Genomic DNA, 13,709 nt, shown 5'->3' with positions numbered 1-13,709 from the left:
ATGCTATTAGTTTAAAAATCTTTTACAACTCGATAATGAATAATGCTTTAGTCTGCATTTGTGTTTATACAACTATGTATTGTTTGAACATTGGTTTGTTCAAAGGCTTATTGGTAATTTCAAATTCCTCTTCTCTGAGTTGTTCTTTCAACCCTTTGGCAATTGTGCTTTTTCAGTTTTGTCAGTCTATGTAAGCTTTCTTTACATTAAATTACATTACTGCTTTGCCTTATGCAGGTTTATAGACTTAAAATCGGCCTATATCATGAATTAAATTAATTAGCTCAATAATTTATCTAAACATTCAACAACATTTCCTGAATATCTACTATATGCGAATTAAGGAATCTGTAGAAAATCTTAAATAGTAATTATTTTATTTTATGGATGCCATTTCTTCAAACATTTCTTCTAGCATATTATGACTTTCATGTTGTAAGGTTATTATTTTTGCTTTTAAAGCACATCATACTTTACTAAATAAATGGCCTGGGAACTCATCCTGAGCATTAAGCTATGCGTAATTTTATTTTATTTTATTTTATTTTGTTTTATTTTATTTTTTGAGACGGAGTCTTGCTCTGCCACCCAGGCTGGAGTGCAGTGGCCGGATCTCAGCTCACTGCAAGCTCCGCCTCCCGGGTTTACGCCATTCTCCTGCCTCAGCCTCCTGAGTATCTGGGACTACAGGTGCCCGCCTCGTCGCCCAGCTAGTTTTTTGTATTTTTAAGTAGAGACAGGGTTTCACCATGTTAGCCAGGATGGTCTTGATCTCCTGACCTCGTGATCCGCCCGTCTCGGCCTCCCAAAGTGCTGGGATTACAGGCTTGAGCCACCGCGCCCGGCCGCATAATTTTAATAATAGGGTATATTGAGTACACATTAAATACTGTGCTTAGCATTTGGGATATATTACCTCTTCATTAGAATATATTACCCATTTTACAGATGACAAAATGAGGCTTAGGAAGGTTTAGCATGTGCCCTAAGGTCACACAGGATGTGTGGCTTGGGGTCCAGTTTTAGACCCACATTTATCTACCTACGAGACCCATACTTTCCTTTTTGATGACACTACCTCTCAGCAGCAGTGAGTCCTTTTTGGGCTTCTGTGCATGTCAAACTGCAACTGGGTCCTCTTCTCTCTTCCATGAGACTCTGAAGTTTTAGGAACAAAAATAAAAACTTGTCCTTCTTGGTCAGGTGGTTCCATTCGCAAGAGGGTCCCATCAGGAGAGAGCTTTGGCACTGTCCCACATGGGGCATCCTTCCCATGGCAGTTCTTTCTGTATCAATCACTTCCTAGCCCTCTTTTCCTCTAAGGTGGAGAAGATATCAGTGAGGTTTTTGGAGGTGAGAGAACAACACAAACCCTGATCCACGGTGTAAACCTAAATCAAGAAATTATCTTGCTCTTTCCATCCTCTCCTGAATAACTTGATTGTCTCCTCTCTTGCTTGACAAATATTGGCTGTCCAGATTGCGTTTGGAGAAGATCCAGGCCTGGGAAATGTGAAACATGGCACAGGTGCAGGCACAGTTTCTTCTGTAGGCAGATGTCCCAGGGCCAGGGGTCAATTTAGGGGGATTATTCAAGGGTGTTTCATGTGCTGTCATTCTTTTCTCTTGTCCAGCTGCTTTTCCCCAATGGCTGCTAGGACGATGACTGTGAGTGGTAATCTTGACTTGCCTGAAATGGGAAAGTCATTGAAAGGTCTGTCATGACCATTCTTATGCTCCGCCCACCTCATTCATGCAGGAGAGGAAAAGCTCAAATCTCAACTAACAGTCTGATCAGTGGAGACATTTGTGCCCCAGTTCTGACCATGTCTTTCCTGGATGCCAAATCCTTCAATGGCTCATTACTTCCAATGGATAAAGTCCAAATTCCTTAGCATAGCGTAGAAAACCTTTCATTTCTTCCCTCCATCTTTTGCTTCATTTCTGTTTGCATCCACAGTTGGCTTCTAGGTGTCACTCACTTTGAACTACATTAGGCCTTTGCACTTCCTCTACATAGAAAGCAGCTTCATCTCCTTCCTCAGCATCATGATCTTTTCCTCCTTGCTGGGAACCCTTCCTATAGACCCTTTTCCTGACAGCCTACTTCTTTCCAAGCTGAGTGGTTTTCTCCCTACTTTGCTTTATGTGTGAACTTGGCACTGCCATTTGCATCCTATCTTTCCTTCTAGTCTATGGGCCTTAATCTCACTCATCTCTGGATTCCCCTGCACACAATAGGCACTAAATGCATTTTTTTCATTGAGTAAATGAATGAATGATGTCAGACATTTGTAAAATATTTTATTTATTTAATAGGTTTTTTCTCTATTATCTAACTTTTATGTTCATAGTAAGCCCACAGGTGGGATTATTTCCCTCATTTTGGACTTCAGAAAATTAAAGACCACAGTGGCACTGTGACTCTCTAAGTTGGCAGACTGGTGACCAGCATACAGTTCTTAAGTCATAGAGAATGAAGCAAGAACAGAGCTTGGTTGATTAAACATGCAAGTAGTGTTCTTATTGTTCTTGTGCCACATTGATTGACAATGTCGAATTCTTGGTTGATTTGAATTATGCTTATGTAGAGAAAAATTTGTACTTTAGGCTACTTGCAAGGATCCTTATTGCTGCAGAAAAAGTTCTAACACCTTAGCAAGGCATTCAAAATTCTGGCCCTAATATAGAATGTCAGCTTTATCTTCAGCCCATTTAGCAGCCACATTGCAATACTCCTTTACTATACACTAGGGTGGCAAACCTTTTCTGTTAAGAGCTAGATATTTAATATTTTGGGTTTTGTGAGCTAGATAATCTTTCTTGCAACAACCCTGCAACTATGCTTTGAAAGCAGGCATAGATATTACTTAAATGAATGGCTGTGGCTGTGATCTAACAAAGCTTTATTTATGAAAACAGTATACTGAACTTGGCTCAGTGTCATAGTTTGCCAATCCCTGTTATAAATCATTCCTGAAAATATCCTGGATTATTTCCTTTTTCCCTTTCCTCAGTTCCTTGTCCTCATCTATGTTTCTCACATCTATCTCCTTTCTTTCCTACCTTTCTTTCATCTTTTTAATGTGTGTTCAACAGGTATCCATCCCTGTGAGTCATCCTTAAATCACTGCACCTGCCCTGCTGGTTCTAGGCATCATGCAAAGGGAAACTCCATCAAGGAATCTTATTGTTTGTGGTCTTAGTTTCAAGTCCTTTGTCCCAAATCAGTCTTTACACTGTGTTCCACTTTGTTTTTAATTTTCTTTCTGATGTCCTGGCTCATTTTTCTACTATCAGTTTAGCCTCCTTCATCCTTTAGAGTTGATGGCTCCTCTCACCTTCACAGCGATGATTCTCAGTTCCCCTTTGTAGGATCAGAGTCAGGCCCCTCTGGCTCTGCTGCCTCAGGCCACCTCAGGTGAATCTCCTCCTAGTTTTATCTGGTGCTGTGATGCCCTAATTTGGTGCCTTTTTTTTTTTTACCATATTCTAGGTGATCTGTCTGCCTGATTGCCATGGCCTTGCCAGTTGAAATCAAACACTTTGTGCCTGATCCAGTGCCAAATTCGGAGAGGATAGAGGGGTTGACATAATCTGTGTTCTTATTCTGTAGCCCAGTCTAGCAAATAAGTGATACAACTAATGCTAATATCATACGAGAAGGGAGCATCTCTGGGGAGCCCGATTTGAGAGTGATGACTTCAAGAGGAAAGGGTATGGTAAAAGATGACTTCAGTTCCAACATCTGAGTTTTACTTCCTTGTTGAAAAAATTGCTGCAGCTCCCTGTTGTCTCCTATGCCAATTCCAGCTTCTACCACCTCTCCTTCAATGTCTTCAGTTGCCTCTCATTGGTTTGCTAACGCATAGGATTGTATTTCTCAGTAGTCCCCAATATAAACTTCTTCCTCAAGTACCTGAGCCATTTTAGTGTTCCCTGCATACAGCATGCCAGTTCCTACCTACATGCCCAACACCCAGCATCTTATGTCACCTTGAAAGGTCGTGTAACCACCCTGAATTTAAAAAACTTTAAATATTCACTAAAATACCATATCTAAAACAGTTTGCCTTGTTCTTGTCACTTAGTAAGTCCTCGATAAATACCCGTTTCTTCCTGCTCACAACTCTTTTCTTTCTTTCTACCTGTCTAAATCCTAACCACACTTCAAGATGAGCTTAACTTTTTCTTCCTTCTTGAAGATTTCTAGTCAATGTAGCCAACACTGACTTTTCATCCTTTTCTTTTTTTTTTTTATCATTTTCTTAAGAAGCTACTAAACAAAGGCTTAAAGCATAATACATCTAGTTCTTGACTATATTCTGTTGTGTATGCTATTTTATTGCTTCCTATTTAGACAGACTTACTCTGTCCATGGGTAGCTATGTGATCTTGGAGAAGTTACTTAATTTCTCTGAGCCTCTAATGCCTCATTGGTAAAATGAGACTAATAAGTTTTCTGCTACCTAACATAGAGTTCATCTTTCAGTCACTTTCTGTCACATGTTAGAGAATGCATTATCTAGTGCGGCTACTTTTTTTTTTGTCTGTTGTCTTTCTTCTCCCACCAGCAAGTAATAATTGACATGAGACTGAAGATGTTGTCTGGTGTGTTCAGTGCTATATCCCCAGTGCCTAGAAGGTGTTATTAAATATTAGTTGAATAAAAGATGGTAAGTCACTTGCAGGTGCGTTTTGAAGATTAACTGAGATGTGGTTAAATGACTGACCAGTACATGGTCATTGATGAGATTTCAATAAATGTGAATTTCCATAACACAACGACTGCTACCTATTACTGTCACCACCATTGCTACTACTATTACTACTATTGACGAAGGCAGATGGAACACTCTCCGCTTCTAAGGCAATGATGCTGAGAAGAGCAAATCTACGTACAGTGGAACTGATCTCCTTGGAGCTGCCAGACTCTGAGAGTGAGCTGTGTGGGCCTCTCAGTGAATGCAAATATTAATAAACAAACGCAAACACCAACAAATGATGTGATTAAACAGCATCTGGAATCATAAGGAGAGTTAGAGTAGTTATGATTTCATTCCGTGAGTTTCTACCTTCTTGCTTCTCTGTTCTTAATTATTCTGAGACCAAATGACCATTTGGATGTAAATCCGAATTGATTGCTCAGCACATTGGTCAAAAGGTTAGACCCTCCTCTTATCCCACCAGTTGATACCATCTTTTGTTTCTTTCTTCTTGACTTATCACTCTGTAGCAATGAATCAGTGTTGCTAAAAGTACATGTTGCAAATTCCTTTCATGTCCTTATTATTTCATTATTTCGTTGTTGACACAATTAGTCAACTATTTCCACCTAGCTTTTTATTGCCTAATCTTGACTTTAGTTATTAATATGTAAGGTAGACAAAATACTCCCACTTTCTTAATGAAGCAATAGATACTTGCTTAGGTGTCCACGATTCCAAGGACACAGAGTGGTGGGGCCAGAATACTTCAAGCTTCAATTCTTGCCTCCGTCCACTTCCTCACAGTTTCCTTCCAACCAGATTTTCCCCTGAAATTTACCATCTTCAGCAAACACTTGTTGAATGTCTACTACATGTCAGACACTCTGATAGTTGCCTGGAGAAAACAGAAAAGAATTAGACATCAAGTCTGTCCATTCAACTATCCAGACTGATTGGAGAGACAGAGAAGAACATAGAGTATGTCAACAGAATGTAACGTGAGCTATATTAATAATGCATACAAAATGTTATAGTTGCAGAGCAAAAAGTGGCTTCCTGAAACTAAAAAAACACCTTGGAGAAACTGTCACATATGAACTGACATTAATAGTTAAGTATGGCACATGGATAGGGGTTTTCCAGGTGGGGAAAGTGGGAGAGACACACCAGGAAGCAGGAATTGGAATTATAAGCAAGCCCAGGTATACGGTGAGTAATGTGCTGAGTGTCTCATATTGGTGGGACATTGAAAAGCAGGAGTTGACACAGAAAGATTGCCCCAGTGAATGGGGACCAGGGCACAGATATGTCACACTAAGGATGTGGGCTTTATTTCTAAGGGCCAAGGCAAATGCTTCATTTTGTCTCCCATTTCCATGGTGACTTCCTCATCAAAGGGAAGTCCTCTTGCCAAACTTATGGTGACTGCTACAGTTCACCCTACAGACATGCTTGGCTCAAGTGGGCCATAATAGCAGGTGTCTACTCTACCATGACATGGAGACCTCCTGTGTTTGTAGGCAGAATACTGTGTCCATATGTGTGCCACACACCCAGATAACCTCTGTCATTCAGGAGCTTACTGTCCCAACTGCCTGTGAGTATAGATGACAAATGGCATGGGCCACGGGGACCTGGGAGCATGACCCCAGAGAGGAGCCAGAATTCTTCGGAACTGTTAACAAAGGGCTGCATATTCTTGATCAGTTGTTCTGTGTCTAGTTCATTTACTGAACTTGATAAAACTGACAGCCCTCACAGTGCTACTTCCTTCCCCTATCAGGATCGCTGTGTTTTAATCTCAAAGCTGCCTTTGACCTGAGCTCCTGGAAGGAACACTCTTCAGGGACAGCATTCAACCTGTGTCCTCATTTCCTTTACCCCTGGCTCACCATCCTTGAGCTAAGGAGAAATGTTACTGTCTGTGCATGGAAAGGATTTCCCGGCTGCTGTTTGCTTTGGAGCAGATCTGGAGCTTTCTGTGGTTATCTCAGTTTAAGTCTGTCAGATGACATTATTTTATTTATAATGACAATGTGGTAGTGAAAAGAGCCCTGGAGCAAAAATCAGAAAGACGGGGACAAGGGGAGAAAAGAAAAAAGAAAAAGAAAAATCCCGCCCTTGTTTTAGGCCTGCTGTTCTTCTCACAGGCTGTGTGTTCCAGGTCTCAGGTGACTTGACATCCCTTGCTGGAATTCACTGAAACTGAGCTAGTTCTGATGACACTGGAAATTACAGAATTTTGATGAATACTAAAGAAGATCACATAGTGAGAATGACTTCTTAGTTTTAAAGTGTTTTTTACATTTGATCAACTTCCACTGTTATTTTAATTTTTATTGAACACAGTTATAAATTATAATGGCTTTTTTCCCCCTGTCCAGGAAGTGACTCTCACTATCCCATTCCTCATGATATATTCTTTCTCTGAGCTGATGAGAAGATAAAGCTTCATATTTTTGAACTTAGACATAATACTTCTTTTGTTATTTCTATATTTATGTATTTCACGCATAGGATGAGGTCCCGGCAGGTATCTGGTATGTCTTTATTTTCCTTTCTGCTTGGCACGGTGCTGAGCACAAAGTAGACACTCTGTATTATCCAGTTTAACTGAATTTCCATTTATATGCTCACTTGAACTAATAAAGAGTATATAGCTCTGAGAACATTTATTAATTGAGGTCATGTTTATTCTAAGATTATCAACTAACATAATACATTTGTTTAAACTCAGGGATCAGCAGTTTATGTTGGTCATTAATGCATCTCAGTGAGATATGGTTGTTTACAGCACTTTGTAAGAATATGTAAGTTTTCCATTCTAAGGAAATCAAAGGATGATAATCAGCAAAAGGAAGTTCCTCCAAAGCCATGGATGGACGTGTGCTGTAGACTGCGGGTTCTCAAGCTTATCCACCATTGCCTGCATGCTTTCCAGCTTTTCTGCAGTGAGCAGGGCCATGAATCTGAGTCTTGACCAGTGAACAGTGTGTGGCCACAGGAAGGGTATGCATCACGTCCAGCTGACAATAAACCTCTCATGTGAGCCCTCTTACTTTCTCTTTTTCCTCATTGGTCAATGGAAACAGGAAATCCAGTGAGAGACTCCAAGGAGAGCTGAGGGCAAGGGTCAGCAAACTGTTCCAGCAAACGGCCAGATAGTAAATGTTGTAGACCTTATGGATGATACAGTCTCTGCATCTGTTGCAATTATTCAACTCCGTGTTGTAATGTGAAACACCCATAGATAATACGTAAACAAATGAGCATGACTGTGTCCCAATAAAAAATGTGTTTACAAAGACAGGCAGTGGCTGGATTTGGCCCACAAGCAGTGCTGGATTTGGTCCACAGGCAGTAGTTTGCTGACCCCTGACCTAGAGTAGGCCGATGCCACAAGATGCAGGGATTTCGAATCCCTGAGTCACTACATTGAAGGCTGCGGGCCAAACACGCAATTGGACCAACATGGGTGAGAAATAAAACTTATTTTTAAGCTGCTGTGATAGTTAGTTGTGAACTATCACAACTAGTTTGTGAAACCAGCTGATATTAAGTATTATGTATTATATATTATGTATCATACATACATACATTATGTGTGTATGATATTAAGTATTATAACTAATCATGGAATATTCTAGAATTTTTTAAAACTCCCTAGTTCAGTCATTCATGAATCCTGTCAATTTTGTCTTTAATTTTTTTTTTTTTTAAAGACAGAGTCTCACTTTGCTGCCCAAGCTGGAGCACAGTGGCATGATCTTGGTCTTGGCTCACTGCAACCCCCGCCTCCCAGGTTCCAGAGATTCTCGTGCCTCAGTCTTTTGAGTAGCTGGGATTACAGGCGCCTGCCACCATGCCCAGCTAATTTTTGTATTTTTAGTAGACATGGGGTTTCACCATGTGGGCCAGGCTGATTTCAAACTCCTGGCCTCAAATGATCTGCCTGCCTTGGCCTCTCAAAGGGCTGGGATTACAGGCGTGAGTCATTGCACCCAGCCTAAATAGTTTTAATATCTTCTATATCCCTACTCCCACTGCTCAAGTGCAGACCCTTGTCATTTATCATCAATACAACTGCAGCAGCCTCCGGACTTCTGTGGCCTCTGGCCAGCTCATCTTCTACACTGTGGACAGGGAAATCGCTGGAAGGATGCTCCACACACAGAGGTGAAGGCTGACAGTCTCTCAAGCCTCAGTTCCACCATCCTGTCCTCTGAAAGATCCCCTGCTTGAGGCCTGATGTCAGGCTGGTTAAAACACAGCCTCAGAGTGAGAATAGCTGGATTTAAATAGTAACTCTGGCAAGGTGGAGTGCACTTTGAGAGGCTAAGGTGAGAGGAATGCTTGAGGCAAGACATTGAGACCAGCCTGGACAACACAGTGAGACCCAATTTCTCAAAAAAAAGAAAGAAAGAAAGAAAGAAAAGCAAAAAAGAGGAATTAAAATATAAATAAATAAAATAAATACATAATAAAATAAATAAGCAGTACCTGCCACATTCGATAACAACTTGGCTTTGCTTGCATTTGTTCATTTCATTGAGGGTCATAAATCCTTCTTCACCTGGCTGTTGTGGAGATAGCAGCTGACTGTGTTTGTAAAGCAGCTTCTAGCAGGGGACTGTCATCTTCCATTGCTCTCTGTTATTGTGATATCCTGCGCTTCTTTCTCAGGGGATGAGAATAGGAGGTAATTTTGCTCTCCTGGGTACATTTGGCAACGTCTGGGGACACAGTTAATTGTCACCACTATGTGGGTGCTACTGGTATCTAGTGTGCAGAGTCCAGAGATCTTGCTAAATATCCTACAATGAACATATCAGTGCCCACCTCCCAACCCGAAAATAATTATCTGACTCCAAACGTCAATATTGCTGAAGATGAGAAACTCTGCTCTAAGGACACCTGTTTGAGATTTTGAAAATTCACTACCCCAGGGGTATTTATTTGCTAGTTATGAAATGTAAAATGTTTCTGAAATTGAGGGTCTTCCAGGTGGCCCTGGACGCTCTGGTTTTTCATAGGCCACTCACCTCCTTGGTCATGATAGGTATGGATGGTATCTGCTGGACCCAGAAGGTATTTGAATTTGTTATTTGTTACCCCTAGTGAACTTTCACTTCCCCTAACAGACAGTAACTTACTCAAGGGCAGGAACTTTTTCTTTCCAAGTTAAAGTGTGTGTAATGGAATGGATAATGACCCCTTGAGAGGCCATTTCCCACCCATGTATGCCAAGATCTATGCTCAGGGTCTACCGCTTTCTCAATGGTCTTTACTGAACTCATCCTTCTGTGATGTCCTTTGGATTTAATGTCTGAGCAGCTCAACTATGATCAGTTATATACAGGAGACCGCAGAGTTACACATGCCTGATTTACGAACATCTGCATAGAGGGATGGTGTCAAGTTCTCTTGGGGATCATAGAGAGGGAAGTGGAGTTTTTAAGGTACCTGGGACCTTCTTCTTGCATCATAAGCCTTCACTGACCAACCTAAGGGCCCATGGTGGTCTTCCCATTGTGTTCCTAGGTTCTCTGTGTTTCTTTTTCATCAACTGCCTGATGCTTGATGGGCCTGTGGGAAGATAACTAGAGGGACAGAATGTTCCCTGGGTTACCTCTTTTTCTTTATGACAGAGGGAAACATCTTTTTGTATTTTCTCAACAGAAAGAATGTGGGCTTATTACTTAATATAGCCCAAATATGGAAAAATGGAAGAATTCCTGGGTCCAGCGGCAGCGATATATAGGAGAAACATACAGGATATTCTTGATGGCTGATCAGGGAGAAAGGTGGAACAAGTACTGGATGTTACCTCAAATCACAAGCTACTGGAGGGGCGGCTGGGTTAATTAGAGGCGAGGGATTGGGAAGTTGCAGGGGAGAGCACAGAAATGCAAAAGAGAATTGTCTTTTTAGAATCTGCTTCTTGTCTGTAATTTTTGTGTCCTCACCAACGCTTTTGGGTATGCTGTAAGGGGTGCAATACAAAAGTTACGGACTTTCACTTTTTCTGTGATACCGATCCAAACCTCCTATACTTGAAGAAATGGTATCCAATTCTGTGACCACATTGCCCTCTGTTCGTACCTCCAGGGTGACCCTCATCACTTACTTTTTTGGTCTCTGCTGGTTTCCCTCTTTGCACCCACGTCCTCAAGGCAGGCTCCAGGTTGTGTGTGATTTGTGCCCTGAGCATCTCCTGGGTTGGCTTATGAGTGGATGTGAGTGCACAGCTGCTCATCACTATCGCGGGTGGCCAGGTCTGCATTCTCAGCTTCCTGCTCTTGACTCCTCCCTCCAATATCTCCAACAATAGACAAATCCTGTTAATTCTACTTCTGCATTGCTCTGAATTTATCAGCTCATCTCTACTCGCACAGCCTCTCCCCTGGCCCAGCCTCATTACCAGTCAGCTGTGGGGGGATCAATCTCCCTACAGGGTCTCCCTGCTTTCAGACTTGCTCCCTGCTGTGCCCCCTCCTGCCTATTTGCAGCGGCAGAGCTAAGAGCTTTTCTATTACACAATGCCGTCGACATGGGGAGAATATCCTCATGGCGATGCTTGTGCCAGATACAGTTCAAAGTGCCCAGCATACACTCACTCATTGAATAGGCATCACAACTGTAGGTACAGCTATTTTTATTTCCCTTACACCTTCTATTTTAGAAGAGAAAACTGAGATGCAGATAATCTAAGAGACTTGTCTAGAGTCATGGAGTAAATGGTGAAATGAGGATTCAGAATTGCTTCTTGAAGGTTTTCTTTATCCTTTGATGATTTAGGGTGGTTGGGTCAAGGAGGCACTGCACTTTGGAATGTACTGAAGAACAGCATTTCTGTGATTTTGTGTTCCATTTAAGCTTGAATTTGTTTTATTCGTTCACTCAGGAATGCATTAAAAACATATGAATTGATATTGCCAACGTCCTAGGTACTGGGGATACAGCTTTAAATTGTCAAGATCCTTAGTCTCCTATGGACTTTGCTTTCTTATAGAGGGAAACAGACTGTAAAGAACAATATACTTAAAAGTTAGGAATAAATATCTTAAGAAATTTTTAAAAAATTAAAATTAAATTTATTTGGGGTGTGGGGGTATATGTGCAAGTTTGGTATATTGGTATGTTGTGTGATGCTGAAGTTTTGGGTGTGATTGACCCTGTCACCCAGTTACTGAGCACAGTAACAGTAGATAGTTTTTCAGTCCTTTTCCCCCTCCCTCCTTCCTTCTAGCAATAAATCTTAAACAGAGAGTTGAACTAGATGGACCCCGGAGAGCCTATCTGGGGCCAAGAGCTGAAAGCTTAGCAAGAACAAACTAAAAGAAGATTGTGAGAGTGGGGAGCCTTTTCTAAAAAAATTATTATACTTTAAGTTCTGGGATACATGTGCAGAATGTGTAAGTTTGTTACGTAGGTATACATGTGTCATGGTGGTTTGCTGCACCCATCAACCCGTCATCTACATTAGGTATTTCTCCGAATGCTGTCCCTTCCCTAACCCCCCACCCTCCAACAGGCCCCGGTGTGTGATGTTCTCCCCCTGTGTCCATGTGTTCTCATTGTTCAGCTCCCACTTAGGAGTGAGAACATGTGGTATTTGGTTTTCTGTTCCTGTGTTAGCTTGCTGAGAATGATGGTTTCCAGCTTCATCCATGTCCCTGCAAAGGACATGAACTCATCCTTTTTTATGGCTGCAAAGTATTCCATGTTAGTATATGTGCCACATTTTCTTTATCCAGTCTATCATTGATGGGCATTTGGGCTGGTTCCTAGTCTTTGCTATAGTGAACAGTGCAAGAAACATACGTGTGCATGTGTCTTATAAAGCAATGCTTTATAATCATTTGGGTGTATACTTAGTAATGGGATTGCTGGGTCAAATGGTATTTCTGGTTCTAGATCCTTGAGGAGTTGCCACACTGTCTTCTACAACAGTTGAACTAATTTACACTCAGGTGTAATTTAGTTGGGAAGCCTTTTTGGTAGACAGAGTTGTCAGTGCAAGGGTCCCGAGGTAGGAACAAGCTAGGTAGGTTTGCAAACAGCATAACTGGAACACAGAAAAGGAGATAAGTAGCTCGAGGGGGTGTCAGGGAGGAAGCTCAAGTCCGACAGTCCCTTGCACACCAATGTGGAGAGTTCTAAGTGTGATGGAAAGCCACTGAGTTATTTTAAGCAGGGCAGTGATGTGATGATCTCAATTCTGTTTCTGTAAGCTCACTGTGGCTACCAGTGGAGAATGGAAGGGCGGGGGCAAGGGTAGAAGTCATCAATGCAGGAGAGAGGTGAGAGAGACTAGGCCCTTGGACAGCAGTAGTGAGAATAGAGATAGAGGCAGAACTGTATTTCAAAGCCTTGCTAAAAAGAAGTGTTGTGCTTAGAAGACTGTAGCTGTACATTAGGGCAAGGAGGCAGAAAGTAAGCGTCCAGAGAAGTGACGCTCCTCGTTCCATACATTGTTGCTCCTGTTGGGCTCCCAGAGCTCAAAGAATAGCTGTTTTCTGTTGCAAAGGTTTAGACTATAAAGTGCTGGCACTAACTCATGTTAATAGACAACCAGAGACAGAGCCATAAACCAAAGCAGGCCATGAGGAGCAGGAGGGTCCAGATCTTCACTTCAAAATGAGCGTCCCCTGATGGACTGATGGGGCCTGCAGCCTTCCATCACTCAGTAAAATCTCTGCAAGTCATACAAAATGCCTGGCCTGAGCATATCTGTATTTCTCCACTCATCCACACTCGGCCCCATCTCTTTATCTTCTTTGGTCCCATAGGAAATGTGTTGGAGATTTCAGATACATGCTTATTTATAAGTTGCAACAAATTGAGAAGGCTGGCGATGGAGACACAAACAAAGTGATTGCATAAGGAGCTTCTAGGTCTGTTCATTCCTTAGATTCCGGCTTCACTTGATGAATAACCATGACTATGGGTTTCTGCTGCTGTGCACCTGCAAGTCTTGTCTGTCTTGCAATATTCCTG

General features: G+C 41.7%; 1 long non-coding RNA gene across 1 annotated transcript in view; it reads left to right on the top strand.

Moving 5' to 3' along the window:
* Positions 1 to 13,709, top strand: part of LOC117079197 — a 193,583-nt gene that overhangs the window by 57,224 nt on the left and 122,650 nt on the right. The window lies entirely within an intron of this gene.

This window comes from Trachypithecus francoisi, unplaced genomic scaffold, assembly GCF_009764315.1.
Source record: "Trachypithecus francoisi isolate TF-2019V2 unplaced genomic scaffold, Tfra_2.0 Lachesis_group7, whole genome shotgun sequence".
Taxonomy (NCBI): domain Eukaryota; kingdom Metazoa; phylum Chordata; class Mammalia; order Primates; family Cercopithecidae; genus Trachypithecus; species Trachypithecus francoisi.
Note: the sequence above shows the minus strand (reverse complement) of the source record. Positions and strands in the feature narration are given on the sequence as shown.